Raw genomic sequence first — 14924 nt, forward strand, 5'->3', positions numbered from 1 at the left:
TATCTCTTTGGACATTCTTATTCTGTTTTCAGAAACAGTAGTCTCTGCAGCTTTTAGACTCCTCCGGAGCCTGGAGCAGGAGCTCTCCCTGGCCCTTGTCAGACCGGGGGTGGCGATCCCAGCAGCCTGGCATTGAGCGCTGGCCAGGAGGCGTATGTGCCGCCTGTCATCTGCACATCATTTCCAATTATTCTCCAAATTTTTAACTCTCAGTTGATCATTTTCATGATTTAGGGGGAGAGAGATCATAGTAACACTTTATAAAACTACTCCATTATCAGCATCCCATTTGGCATTTTGGCAGCATGTAAATACATATATGGCAAAAAAAAGACATTTATATTTTGCCTTATAAGGGAGAATATTGTAAATTATACCTATAGATGGTGCTTTAGGGCAAATGAGAAAATTTGTATCAAAATACCTTAAAAACTATTATGAGTTATGGAAAAAAACCCTTACTGAGGATATATAGGAATTAAAGAAATGGCAGATAGAACATTTTAGGAAGATATATGATTTGAAAGTACTGTAACTTTGGCACTGATCAAAACCAAATTTACCTTCTCATCAACTGATATTTAACTTAAAAATACCTAATCTCTTGAAGAAACCACAGAACAGTGATGAAGAGACAGGAAGGTAGTGAGATTTACTTTCCATTTGTATATAGCCTTTTGTAACTTTTGAATTTTGTACCAAATGTATGAGTGGCCTATTTTAGAAATTAAGTGAAATCTTAACACAAATCGAAAGGCTAAACTTAGTTCCCTTGAATCGCTTTTTCTTAACAATAAAACATAAGAACTAGAAGAGATAGCTCCTCATTTTACAGGGATAGAAACTAAATTCCAAAGAGGCTATTCATACAGCTGTGTTTCTTTCCAGAAAAAACAGGAAAAATGGAATATAGCTTCCAAATAAAATTTTGTAAATACTTAAAAAATACCCACATCACTAATCAAAATGAATTTTAACAAGCTTCTTTTTAGATTAGATTACTGGTTTGTAATGCGTGAACTATTTAGGATCAGATTGTTAAAATAGAAATGAGATTTTCTTTAAGATCGGCAAAATGGGATGCCAGTTTAGTGACCCATTTAAAGAATCTTATATTTACCCCCATTTTGGTAATTTTGCACAATTTGTTTCTCAGCTATGCTCTGTGTGACCTCGTTTTCTCAAGGAGAAAGGAAGAATTGAATTCCACTCTCCAATATATTAGTTGCACCACCAGTCTGTTCTGCAAGTTTACTAAAAAAAATTAAACCTCAGCCATTAGAATGAGGAGGAGGAGGAGAGTTAAAGAGAAAGTGGAAGGAGGGAGGATGGGGAAGCACAGAAGAGAAGTATAGAGAAATTCAGGACAAGGAATCTCCTCTAGCTACAATTAGATATTTAGAGAGAAGGTCTCTTAGTGGGGCAGTCATTTTGATATTTCTTTCTTCCCTGTAAAAATATGCTTCTGATCCAAGCCTACTTTTCACAGAAGCACCAAATCTAGAAGCTGAGGGATTTTTGAAATTCTTGATCTGTTCCTCTCACCTATCAAGTGAGAAAATCTGAAGTTCAGGAAGCAAACTGACTTTTTTTTTTTTTTTTTTTTTTAAGCCAACAGAGTGGTTAGTGAAAAAGCCTCAACCAGAATTGAGATTTGCAGGCTTTTAATAGAAGCCATTTGTTGTTGCTGTTTTCAGACATAAATAGGCAAAAACTTTGCATGGCATCACAGCTTTGGTTACCAGTGCAATTTTTTTAAAAAAGGAAGACAAAAGCCCTCTCTTATTTGTATCTGGCACTCCAGCTTTTAACTGCTCACCAGGTAACAGACTCACATGCCCGAAGGGAGTTCACTCTCTGCCTGAAGCCAAGCTGCCACTGGCTGCACAGAACCGACCCGTTATCCTAAAAGCAGGTACACGTTCCCTCCAACATACAAGGCAACTCAATTTCTACTGTTTTATGTTTATGATCATTATTATTGGTTTACTGTGGAGTTGGGAAGAAATGCTCAAAACCACATTTTGCTTTATTTTCTGGATCATCAGCTGAAAAGATGAGGTAGTGATGTGTGTGCATGTAGGGTGTGTGTGCATTATGAGTCTGTGTGCTGTGAGGAAGGTGTTTGGGTTGGGGTTGGAGGGAGGATGGAAGGTGGTGTTAACTAGTTTTCCTAGTATTTATGCCTGAAGCAAAATAATCGCTTTCCTACCGGGATGTGATTTAAAAAGATAACAAGGAACAGCTACGTCCTGTACTTTGTTGATAACACGATTCAATAATTATAAGTTATTGTAAGTTTAAAGTCTGTCCTTGATGGAGGGGGTGGCCAATAAATGGTTGTATGGTGATATTTAATACCAGCTTTAGTTTAATTTTTATCTGTTCTCAGTCTCTGAGATTTAACCAAAGTTGGGTCTCGGCATCCGTGAAAGGAAAGTGACTGGGGCCAAAGTACTCAGAGCCTTCACTTGGCAGTTGTGGGTTTACAGCTTTGGAAACACAATGTGTGGCTCTCAGGTTGTTTATGCTAATTCTGTGTCTGAAGTAAAGGGAAAATCTGTTATCATTCCTTTGGAAACCAAATATTCACAGCGTTAGTTGACAGATATTGGTTACAGTTTCTTGTTACTTTTATTTTCACCCCAAGCCTCATTCAACGTGTGGATTTGTAAGACATGCCAGCGTGTCACACAAGCAGGAGCAGAGACCTTCCCTGCCTGGTTCAGGGCTGTGTCCCTGGCACCTGAAGCAGAGCCCAGCACAAGTGTATGTTGAATGAATGCAGGAAGAAGGTCAGATGTTTGGCCATGGAATCCTAATGGTTTAGCGCCAAACAGCCACTCCCCTCCTGTTTTATAAATGGAAACCAACCCAGAAAAATAGTGTAAGTGAAGTAGCAATATGTATTTTAATAATAATTTATGGTTTACAAAGTGTTTCATGTATGTTATCTAGAATAGTAATTCTTAAACATTTTTAGTTTAGTTTAAATATATTCTTCTGAAGAATATATATATGCCTGTGTTCATATAACTTTCCTAAACCTGATGAAGCCAGGGTTCTTGGAATCAGGCTCTCAAGTGCAGGTTGTCAACTACAGCCCAAGGACCAAACTCTAGCCCCGGCCTGTGTTTGCATGGCCTGGGGCCTAAACATAGTTTTTACATGTCAAAAAAATATGAAAAGAAGGATAAAATTTTTTGACATATGAAATTACATTAATTCCAATTTCAATGTCTATAAATAAAGTTTTATTGAAACACGGCCACTGTCATTTACATCAGTCTGTGGCTGCTTTTGAACTATTACTGCAGAGTTGAGCTATTTTGAAGTCTAAAATATTTACTCTCTGACCCTTTACAGAAAACATAAAAAAAAAGTGTGCTATTAGTTATATTTTGCTGAGTATTATTTAAATTATACCTAAGTTTAGGGTTTGAAAAGAACTTCTGCATACCACTTAAAAATATAATTGTTTACTAAAACACTTTTAAAATAATACTATAAATCATTAATGTGGTGTTCAGAAAAGTACTTAATGACATGGCAAAATGCTTCTGATATTGCTTTAAGTGAAAAAAACCAGTATGCATTAAGTAATCAATGTGATCTCAACCACATAAATACTTCTAAAGAGTAGAAAACAAGTTTAGAAGAAAATATGCTCAAACGTTAAGTAAGACTCAATTAAAGTTATAGATTTCTTAAAACGATTTTTACTGTTCAGTACATTCTAAATTATAGAGTGCATAATGTACCATTTTAATAAGGAAAAATAAAATACTGAAAAAAATTATAGTCGTTCAGTTTAAAAAAAAAATCTCAAAGTGTAGACTCTTCTGTGATAGTATAACTGTAGAAATGTTCACAAGAACAAATGAATAGAAGGAAGGTAATTGCAAGACCAGAAAGCATTTTTCAATCTTGCTTCACTTAGGTTGCGTGGCACCGTGGTGTCAGGTGCTTTTTATTTTTTTCTGCATGCAAATTATACCCATGAATCTGCTAAAGATGGCAAATTTTATGTGAAGAATAAATTTTATACAAAATCAAAGCATTATTAGTTCTATATTGAGAGGTCTTTGGTTATGATTTATGATAGGCCACCCCTTGTTCACAGAAGACCCATGAAATGGTCATCAGCACAGTGCAGAGATTCACAATGTAAGCAAAACTGAACACCTTGATCAATGTTTCTGTAGACACTGTGCTGACTTGATCTACTTGATGAATAAATAAGCAAATATATGAATGAATGAATAACCTGCATGTATGACTTTTTGGCTCTGTCAAAAAATGAGAGACAGCTTGATACCTTGACCAGGACAACTATGAGAAAGTCTTTTTAAAAGTATTAGGAATTAAATGATCATGACGTTACTTAAATTATCTTGTGAACAGTAAGAATCATTAAATATAAAAGATCATTAAAGAGAACAGATTTAAGCTTGACAAAAAGAACCCCAGAAGCCCATTTCCCCACCATCTGCAGTATGTACTATACTTGCAATTCAATTGAAAATAAAACCCAAATATGTTTTCTTAAATAATGTGAGCGGAGAACCTGATACATCAAAATGATCTACTGAAAAATATAACTCAAGACCCATTGATCATACTGCTCTGGCAAAATGAATAAGCAAAGGACTATCTCAGAGCTTTGCTAACAATCAAGTAAGATGGGTTTAAGGTCCAGTAGCAACAGAATTGTAACAGCAGAATTTGAGGAGAAATAAAAACATAAATGCCTACTGTTAACATTGCTCTAATACAAAACTCTACAAGATGGGTGTTTTTATCCCAGCTTTAAGGTAGTTAGGCAAACTAATTTGCCTGAGTTCCCAGGGAACTCAGCATGGACCAGACTTCAAAGCTTTGACTCACTTCTCTGTATCACACAGTCGCTCTTGCACTGACTTTCTAGCCTTGCTTATTTATTTAATGAATTTAAAAAATGTTTTTCTTTTCCAGTGGGTTAACAATCCAACCCAGAGGCAGTATTGAAGAGAAGCTCATTCTATTATCTCCAATACTTCCCTTTTCTCAAATAAGATCTTAAAGCTTTCTATCTATTCCCTGACTCCATGTCTCATTTTACAAGTCTTTGGAAATGTGTCCATCAAATGCATTCATTCTTACTGATCACTTGAAATCTGCAAAAGAGTGTGTGGGATACTAGAAATTCAGTGGTGATTGCCACAGTTCCTTGCCCTAATGGAGTATATAGCCTTATAGAAGAAACAGATAAATAAATGAGATTATAATCTGAGCCCAAGAGGGCACATTGGTAGTATGGGAATACGCAGAAGTAATACCACATTTAAATTTGGGTGGAGGGTGCTCTGTAAGTTCTTTCCAGAGGAGAGGGCACCTGAAAGCGAGTAAGGTGAGTTGGGTCTGTTTGCAGAGTGCTCTGCAGAGAAGTGCCCATGGAGGCCCGGCAGAAAAGAGGCATTTGCTCAGTTCTTAATTTGCTGAAGGTCATTTGGCTTGATTGAGCAATAGAATGTGTGCGTGTGCACATCGATGCCATGGTAAAAATAGTTTTGGAGAAGAATGTAGAAGCTAAATTATTGAGAGTCTTGACTAATAATAATAATAACTAGCACTTAACACTTACTATGTGCCAGACACTGTTGCAAGTAATTCTAATATAACACATTTATTCCTCATTCCAAATCTAAGAAAAGTTATGCCATCATGATCCCCATTTCCTATACAAGGAAAATGACACACACAGAGGCTAGGTGACTTCTCTAAGTTCCCAAACCTAGTGAGAGAGACAACTGTGACTTGAGCTCCAGCCAGTCTGGCGTGAAAAGTGTTGTTCATGGACTAGTATTATCAGCATTGCCTGGGAGCTTGTTAGATGTGCAAAAACTCAGGCACCAACCCAGAACTATAGAATAAGAATCTGTATTTTTAACAAAGACCCAGAAGTCGTTCTTGGGCACCTTAAAGTTTGAGGACAGCTGCTGTAATCCACTAAAAGCTACTGCTTCTCTTTAAACTTGAGAAGGAAACTGGATTTTATCCTACAGCCAGTGGAGAGTCAGGAAAAGGTTTAAAATAAGAGACTGACAAAACCAAATCTGTTTTTAGACTGATGGTTTTAGGTCAGCCTTCATGCTGGCTTCAATATGGAGAATGCAGCAGGAGAAGGCAACTCTGGAGGCAGGGAAACCCGTGAAAGGGCTGCTGTTCACCAAGTAAAGGAGATGGCAGCCTGAAACAGGGTGATGGCGGTGACAAAGGAGAGAAGCAGCTGAATGTATGAGGGAGCACTGACAGAACTTGGCGATTCAATGAATTGAGGGAGAAGTGGAGTTAGTTCATCTCCACTTTTTGGCTGGAGCAAGTGGTTGCATCATGGTGTTATTTTCTGGACCAGAGTATACTTGGGGGAAATAGAGTGGAAAGTAGGAGATGGAAAAGAAGAATTTACTTTTAGATTAAAATAATATTTGAGAGGACTGTGGGACAGCCAAGAAGAGCTGTTCAGCCAGGACCAAAGAGGGCAGAGAAACCACATAAATTAATCGGACATTTTGGAAGGGGTCCCAGAGAAAATTCTGTGTCCAGATTTTTACCTTGCTTGCCTCTGATGTCCCTCCCCTTCCCTCACAGTATTTGCTGGAGTCCGAGTCTGCTCTGGCACTCCTGTATTCAGCAGACAATTGGACATAGAGGTTTGTAACTCAGAAAAGATATCTTAGCCGGAGATAAATATTTTGGATTCATAAGCATATAAAAGAAATGATAATCGAAGCAATGGCATTGCTCAGAAAGAGAAAAGGAGTCTAGGATATAGGGGAGAGGAAGAGGAATCTGTGAGACAGACAGAGAATAGTGGTCTTAGAGGTGGGAGGAAAACCAGGAGTTTGCTATCATGGAAGCCCTAGGTAAAGAGTGTTTCCAGGTAAGTGGAGAACAGGGTAAAATGCTTCTAAGACACCAAGAAGATAGAGGATAAAAAATGTCTGTTGGATTTAACAATACACTAGTGATTGATCACCTCAGAGAGAGCTGGGGAAAGCTGGTGAGGACCAAAGCCAGACTGCAATAGACTGGGAAGTGGGGGCTAAGGAAGTAGAGATTCTTAACAGAGTACAGACAGTACTTTCAGGAGACTGATCTATGAAGCTGAGGAATGAGGGTAATTGGAGGAGCTCAGTAACGAAGGAGAGGCTTTTCAAGATGAGGAATTTGAGCATGTTTAAATGGGTAATTGGAGGAGCCCATAAGGAAGGAAAGATTAGAGACGGGTTTGAGATAACAGGCACTTGCTTAGATCTTCCCTTTTATATCCCAACCTCCCAATAGGTCAGTAAGGGAATTCCGAGAATGGCCAGAGAGACAGGAAAACCCCGCTGCAGCCGCCTGTTCCATATTCTGGGGTCTCCAGAGCCTCAGTCCTGCCATCTTTCCATTCTAAGCCTTACTCTCCACAGAATGAACTGTTCTGCTGCCTCAATCTTCTGCTTTTATTTTCATGGACGCACTGCCCAGAACAAGTATGGCCACAAATTAGCTAAGCACCTGCTTTGAAAGTTAATCCTTAAACGTCATCTTCAGCTAAAATTCTGGCCTTACCCTTACCTGTCCTCATGTGAGGACAGTTTAGAGATAGTTTAGGCATACCTTCACCTAAGCCTCTTAAAGATTTGGTGAACCCACCCACCCTAGGGTATGTCCGAAGCTGAGGTCTATGGCTTCATGGAAAACAGAGGTTCATAATCAGGACCCCCTAAGAATACTCAAGGACAGGTTTCAGGAATCTATCAACCCTAGAAATGTCATTGAAAAAATCTATTTGCAATGGGCTTTTTTTCCTGAGAAGAGGGTCCAGTGATTCTACCAGGTTCTTAAGGGAATCTGTGATCCCAGAGTGGTCTAGTGTGGAGAGAGATAAATGCTTAAGCTGATCATTTTGGAGGGATTTGAGGTGGAAGGGCAGGAAGGAATCCTCCTCCTCCTCCCCTTCCTTCTCTTCACAGCTCCTTCCAGGGAACCAAAAGTTAACCAAGAAAAATGATGACAATCAGGAGAAAGATAATTACAAGAACATGGAAATGTATGGTTGTTTAGCTGACATCTTACTCAGAACTTCACACGTGAACCCAAGTATTTGGTTTTCAATTCTGAAGAGGTTTCCTAGACTGAAAATATTAAAACATCCAAAAAACAAAGCTTCCCCCAAGTGTTCTAGATACACATTTTATTTTCAGTATTATAGTAGAAAGTGACTAGGCTTGCCCGAGGAACCCAAATCAATGCAGCTTTACTCAAAATGTTTTTGGCAAGTACGATAAGAATAAGAGGTATGCTTGTCAATGAGGTGATGTTACATTAAACACAAGCCTGCTGCTCTTGTTTAGGTAGAACCGTCCCAGAATTGGCAACTAGTGATAACATATGGGAATAAACAGAACCAGCGTAGAAAACAGACATCAGAGTTTACCCCATCAAGCAATTCGGATTATGGCTTTAGGCACATATCATAACAAACATGTTAAGAAATATCTTGTATGATACACACGTTTGCAATATTTGTGTTAAATTTTAATCCATATATTTTGCTAATAAAATCCATATATTTTGCTAATATTTTGCTAGAATTTTTACACGACAGTATTGTGATTGTGAAATGACAGCTGAAATGACATGAGGAATTTCTTACATCTTGTTTATAAGAATTACATGTTTTATTAATGATTCTTGTTAGTTCCCACATTTCTGAAACCCAAATTGACAAACTGAGGAATTGCATTTGGTTTTCAAATAGATGACAGACACCAAAGAAGATCTGATTAAAATAGTGAGGGGAAAAAGCATAAACACATAAGGAAAACATACTTTTCTTTACACAACACGATCTCAGTTTCAAGAAGCAATGCTTTAGATTCACGTAGTGTATTATGTATCTGTGTGGGCCAGACACACAGGCATTTTCTTTCAGTCTTAGGAAGCCTAAGGTTAGGAATTGTCTGTATACCTGTTTATGGAACATAGGCAGATTTCTTTTCTTTTTTGGGGGGGGGGAACAGCAGGAATCTCACTAACACAGTTAAAATCTATAAATGACTTCAAATTGTCCTTTGAATATATAAATCCAATCATAAAATATCTTTAGCAATAAAGTTAGTCATTCAAATAAATTAAGCCAAATAAAACCTCGAATCCATCACCCTTTTTAAAAAAAGAATGCAATAAAGCTATGCCACCAATGTATAAAGCGATTTTCGGAACTTATGAGGCAACTCCAAAGAGTTATCTGGTCACTATGTTGCCTCCACCCACATGGCATCCAAATGAGAAATCTGAGAAGCTCAGCTTATAAAATTTGATAACTGTTGGCTCAAATGACTCTTAAAAACTTTATAAGAAACTTAAAGATGTATACTACTTGCTAAGTAAAAGTTTTCTCTTAAGCAGCCACTCAAAAGTTTCTCAGAATCTCTTGTACTTAAAACATTAAAGAAACAAAAATACCACATAAAAAGCGCAAAGGAAACATAAAGGAAAAGAAAACAAAACTTACTTTTTCTTAAAGCTGATTCTTCCAATGCTTTAAACAGTATGAAAGGAGAATATATGATGATTTTCCCCCCCTCCTCCAACACATTCATATGTCAGCTCCAGCAGGAACAGAATGGGCCACCAAAGCTATCGGAGGGTCCCTCCCAACTGCAGCTTTTTTAACTTTGTGGAAGAAAATAGGAGGGCGTGTGGGTGTCCTCAAAGTCCTGTGACGTGCACATAGCTGACTCCTACTGAGCTGGAAAAGCACTCCTTGTCAATTTTTATTTAAAATTATGAGTAACAAATTCCCTGCAGGATACCCTTAAAGGGAAATCTGCCGGAATTGGTATTTGAAATGTCTGGATGATCTCCAGGAAGTTTAACATATGAAGTGCCCATACAGACATTCACATCCACACTGAAGAAATTTCCACTGCCTAGGCTAAAGTAAGGGCATATTTAAATTCTAAAAAATTCCGTTAAGGATGATGTGTTTTCTGTTTCCTTGGTTAATCTGCTTTTTGTTTTACCTTCAGTGGCAAGCAGAATCCCTCTCATAGGTTAGGGATGGCTGAACTACACAGAGCTCAGAACTATCTGGAAAGAGATGAGGCCAGGCCCCATGTTCTCACCTGTAGAGTTTGGGGTAGCTTGAGAGATGAACGGTGGTCTTGTGACCTGTATCACTGCCTTCCTGGGAAATTTGTGAGCTTTGAGCCTTGGATTTGACTACAGTAACTCAAAACAGGCGCCTGCTTCCTGCTTCTACACTGTGGGCCTAGCATCCCCGCTGCTGCCTGTTCCCCTGTGAGCTGGCACTGATTGTTATGTCACACCCGCGGCTGTGTGACTTCATTTAAGCACACATGCATGGCTAGAGCTTTCAGGAGTTGGAGCTAAAGAAATGTTTGAATATTGAACTAATCCACAACAGGAATTCTCAGTGGTTCGAACTGATTCATAAAGCAAGTGACATTTGCTATCATATATCTATCTATCTATTCATTCTTTCATTTATTTATATTTTTTAATTTTGTTTTAGAATGAAAAGTTGTCCTTATTTTCCTTTTTCTAAGGTACTGAAATTTATTTTCAAATTACTAGTGGAGTCACTGCTATATTTTACAAGTTGAAAACCTTGCAGAATCATAGGCTGTGAAATATTTTGTATATATTTTATTACTGTTGCAAATATAACATAGTAATTCTATCTCAACTTGACAAAAATTTATTTTTAAATTAATTTCAAATTTTATAAAAACTCTTTGCTAGACATCTCCATTGGTGTGGTGATGATGATAGTGATTTTTAAAAAATATTTTTATTGAAGTATAGTCAGTTTACAATGTTGTGTCAATTTCTGGTGTACAGCCTAATGCTTCAGTCATATAGGAATTTATATATATTCATTTTCATATTCTTTTTCACCATAAGTTACTACAAGATACTGAATATAGTTCCCTGTGCTGTACAGTATAAATTTGTTGTTTGGATTATGATGTTGATAACAAATGCTTATCGAGCCTTACTGTGACTTTGCTCTTAAGCTCTCCATTTGAGGTTGTTTCTTCAGTCTGGAAAGGTGGGTGAGGGAAGAAATGCTCTGCCTTAATTCCCTTTATTCCCAGACCAAACTTGAGCTGTCCTTGTTCTAAGTGCCAAAGGGATGGTATGTTAATATTTTCTGAGGTCAGATGCAGTTATATACAATCAATAAACTTGAGCTAGGGAAACACAAAGCCAATCAACCCTGTGCTTTGTTATTCACCTGACTTTGATGATGAAGATATTATGAAAATGAAAGCATGATTAGCAGCAACAAGTTGATTCAGTGAAAAGTATGCAAGTATGTTCGCTTGGTGATAGATTTTAAGCCTCATGACCCAGCGGCTAGATGGGCATTCTTCTCCTTTTATAGGTGCGGAAGTGGAGTCTAGGAGATAAAGTTGCTGGGTCCCCATCTAGTTTTGGAGCTATCACCCTCTTTGTTACACCTGTGCTTCCTGAGAGGGTCATCTCCACCCACTGATCCAACCTCTGATCCTTCTGCTCCTTCCTCAGACTACTCCACTGGAGCTTCATTAATTTCATAAAAGATCTTAATTAGCACCCCAAAGAGTAGTGTCTTTAATCTTACCTGAAATTTCTTATCTCTGCCTTGTCCATTTTTCTTTTGAAATCCTCTTGCTTTGGTTTCACTGTCACACTCTTGATTTTCTCCTGGCTCTTAGTTTTGAGCATCCTCAGCTTCCTCTTCCTTTATTCACCTCACCCTTCCCCAGAGCTTCATTCTCAGTGCAGAATGCAATGCTTCTCTTTACACCCTCCTGGGGTTCTTTAGGTAAACAATGAACAGTGATATATTATGACTCCCAAACCTGTATTCTTAACTAGTATCACTCTCGAAGGTTCCAGACCTGTATCTTGTTGTCTGTTGGCCATCTTTGTCCAGAGGTCTCCAGGCATCTCAAACTCAGCAGTCCTAAATAAACATCTTCATCTTCTCCCCACTCCCCATCATACAGATAATCTGCTGTATCTCCTACCTCAGGGCATGGCCCCGTCTTCCAACCCATTATAGCTTGGGCTCCTCCCCTTCCTCACTTATTCTCCAACATCCCCATCCTCAGCTTCTACTGGTTCTACTTTGTTAACTATTTCTGAAATTCATCATTATCCCTGCATTCCGGTCCAAGCATTTCTCACTTGGATTACTATTATCAGTCATAAAATAATTGGCATCTGCCTCAGTCTGAACCCCTTTCAATCATTTCTCTATATCACTATGAAACAATGTTTACTTAAAGATATCAGTTTATTGAATTTCTGCCTCTTGCAGAAAGTCTGGAATAAGAATGAAAAAAATTAAGTTCAGAATGACTTGCAAAGAGACAGTCACAACTCAAAACTTCACCCGCATCTCTTTAGAATATTAGGTATTTATATAAACATAATATACATATTTAGTATGCATACATATAGCTATAGAAAGAAATGTTTATGGAAATGTTTTCCTGTAGATGTTGATACAGCTATAGTTAAATACATTTAAATTAGAAAACCAAGACCACATTGTATATAGTATATCTTTTTTACTTAATATACTGTGAATGATTTTTCCAAATCAATTAAATATTTTTAAAGTGGGTGTGATAATGGCTGCAGTATAATGAAATGTATGATGGAACAGTGCTTCCTCTTCTCTCTGATTTGTTTTCTTCAACACCAAAACTTGCCCTGAGCATTTATAACGTATGAATTGCAGGACTTAGATTTAAGGTGGGAAAGAGGGAAGGAGGAAAATATAGACCTCTCAGTTTTTTATTTACATTTACTAGAGACTATTTAAACAACTATATATTCTGTACTAACTGTGTGTCATGCCTTCAAGCAATTATCCAACCTGTAAGTCTATATGATAGACATTTTAGGTAAGGACAAGTTCAGTAGGAAAACAATTTGATAAAGTGCTTTTTCCTTCTTTACATTGAATAACAAGAAACATAAGTGAAAACCTGTGGGAATTTTGTCTTAGCTTGATTAATCAGAGAAAGGGTTTTTCTTCGGCAGGTTAGCATCTGAACAAAAATATTTCAGAACCAAGAAGATAGCCTCCTTTCTGTGTGAGACACATCATCCATGTACCTCTTCTACCAGAGGCTGGGAAAAAGATTTGCACACATTTTACTGCTCAGAAGGGGAGACATTGATTTCACAAATAATACATACATTTTAAAGAATTTTGGAAAACTGTCAAATTGCCTTTCAGAATGAATGATCTTTCTAAAAGACAAAGCTAGTCACCTTACTTCCCTGATTAATTTAATCTTTAAAAGCTACCCCTGTTTTTAGGAGGATGGGTACACTTTTCAGCTTAGCGTGTAAGGCATTTCACGTTCCCCCTCTGGTCTCTCCAGTTTCATCTTATACTGCTTCCTCATACCATTTTTCATATTTCTCATACTTTAGGGATTCCCAAATGTCTCATTGTTTCATATTAATTCATCTTGGTACTCCTGAATCTCCTTTCCTCTGCCCAGAAATACCCATACCAGGCTGGTCCTGCTTTTCCTTCAGGAATCAGTTCAGGGGATCACCTCCAGGCTGTTCAGTTCCCCTCCCCACTGTGCAGACAGTTTGACCTCCCATAGCATCCTCTGCTTGCTTCTCTCAAAACATTTTATTGAACCATGATCGTTGATTCTTGCCATCTCCTTGAAAGCAAAGCATGTTTTTAAGATTTACAATCATATTCTTTATACTTAGCTGTTTTACAGGATCCAGGAGATTGTGAGCCAAGGATTTAGACTCACCATGTCCTCCCTTTCTTCCATCACACCCCAAAATAATCCCTTCCTTCCTGCTCTTCACACATCCCGGTTAAGTCTTACTACTAATCACTGAAGAGGACCAGAAGTGGAAATACAGTCAAGCTTGATAAAACAAATGAAACACAACACTGGGACCGTAAAAACAATTTCATGCATGTTTAAAATAGTTCCTTTTTTTGTGTGTGATGTAAGTGGAATAAACACTGTGTTTCTGAAGGCCCAAAAGTCAGGATTTCTTTCCTAGATGGTTTGGAACAAGTCTCTCCTGGTCTCTATTTTTTAGATTAATTTTTTATTAAGTATAGTTGATTTACAATGTTTCAGGAGTACAGCAAAGTGATTCAGATTATATATATAATATACATATTATATGTAATATGTCTATGTATGTATATATTCTTTTCAGGTTCTTTTCCATTATAGGTTATTACAATTTATTGAATATAGTTCACTATGCTATACAGTAGGTCCTTGTTGTTTATTTATAGTAGTGTGTATATGTTAATTCCAAATTCCCAATTTATCCTCTTCTCCTTTCCCCTTTGGTAATCATAGGTTTGTTTTCTATGTCTGTGAGTATATTTTCCTTTTGTAAATAAATTCATTTTACCACTTTTTTAGATTCTGCATATAAGTGGTATCATATATTTGACTTTCTCTGTCTGACTTACTTCATTTAGTATGATAATCTCTAGGTCTATCCATGTTGCTGCAAATGGCATTATTTCATTTTTTATGGCTGAGTAATATTCCACTGTATAATATACACACCATTTCTTCTTTATCTGTTGATGGATATTTAGGTTGCTTCCTGGTCTTGGCTATTCTAAATAGTGCTGCTATGATCATTGGGGTGCATTTATCCTTTTGAATTAGTGTTTTCCTATTTTCTGGATATATGTCCAGGTGTGGGATTGCTGGATCATATGGTAACTCCATTTTTAGTTTTGAAGGAATGTCTATACTGTTCTCCATAGTAGCTATACTAATTTACAGTCCCACCAACAGTGTAGAAGGGTTCCCTTTTCTCCACACCCTCTCCAGTAATTTTAATGATGACCATTCTGA

General features: G+C 37.5%; 1 protein-coding gene across 1 annotated transcript in view; it reads right to left on the reverse strand.

Moving 5' to 3' along the window:
* FHL5 (four and a half LIM domains 5) overlaps positions 1 to 9772 on the reverse strand; it is a 42292-nt gene extending 32520 nt beyond the window's left edge. The window contains exon 1 of the mRNA XM_010948416.3: positions 9545 to 9772. The gene's annotated coding sequence lies outside the window, so the exon portion shown is untranslated. The remainder of the gene's footprint in view (positions 1 to 9544) is intronic.
* Positions 9773 to 14924: the final 5152 nt, after the last annotated feature.

The sequence above is a fragment of the Camelus bactrianus genome, chromosome 8, assembly GCF_048773025.1.
Source record: "Camelus bactrianus isolate YW-2024 breed Bactrian camel chromosome 8, ASM4877302v1, whole genome shotgun sequence".
NCBI lineage: Eukaryota > Metazoa > Chordata > Mammalia > Artiodactyla > Camelidae > Camelus > Camelus bactrianus.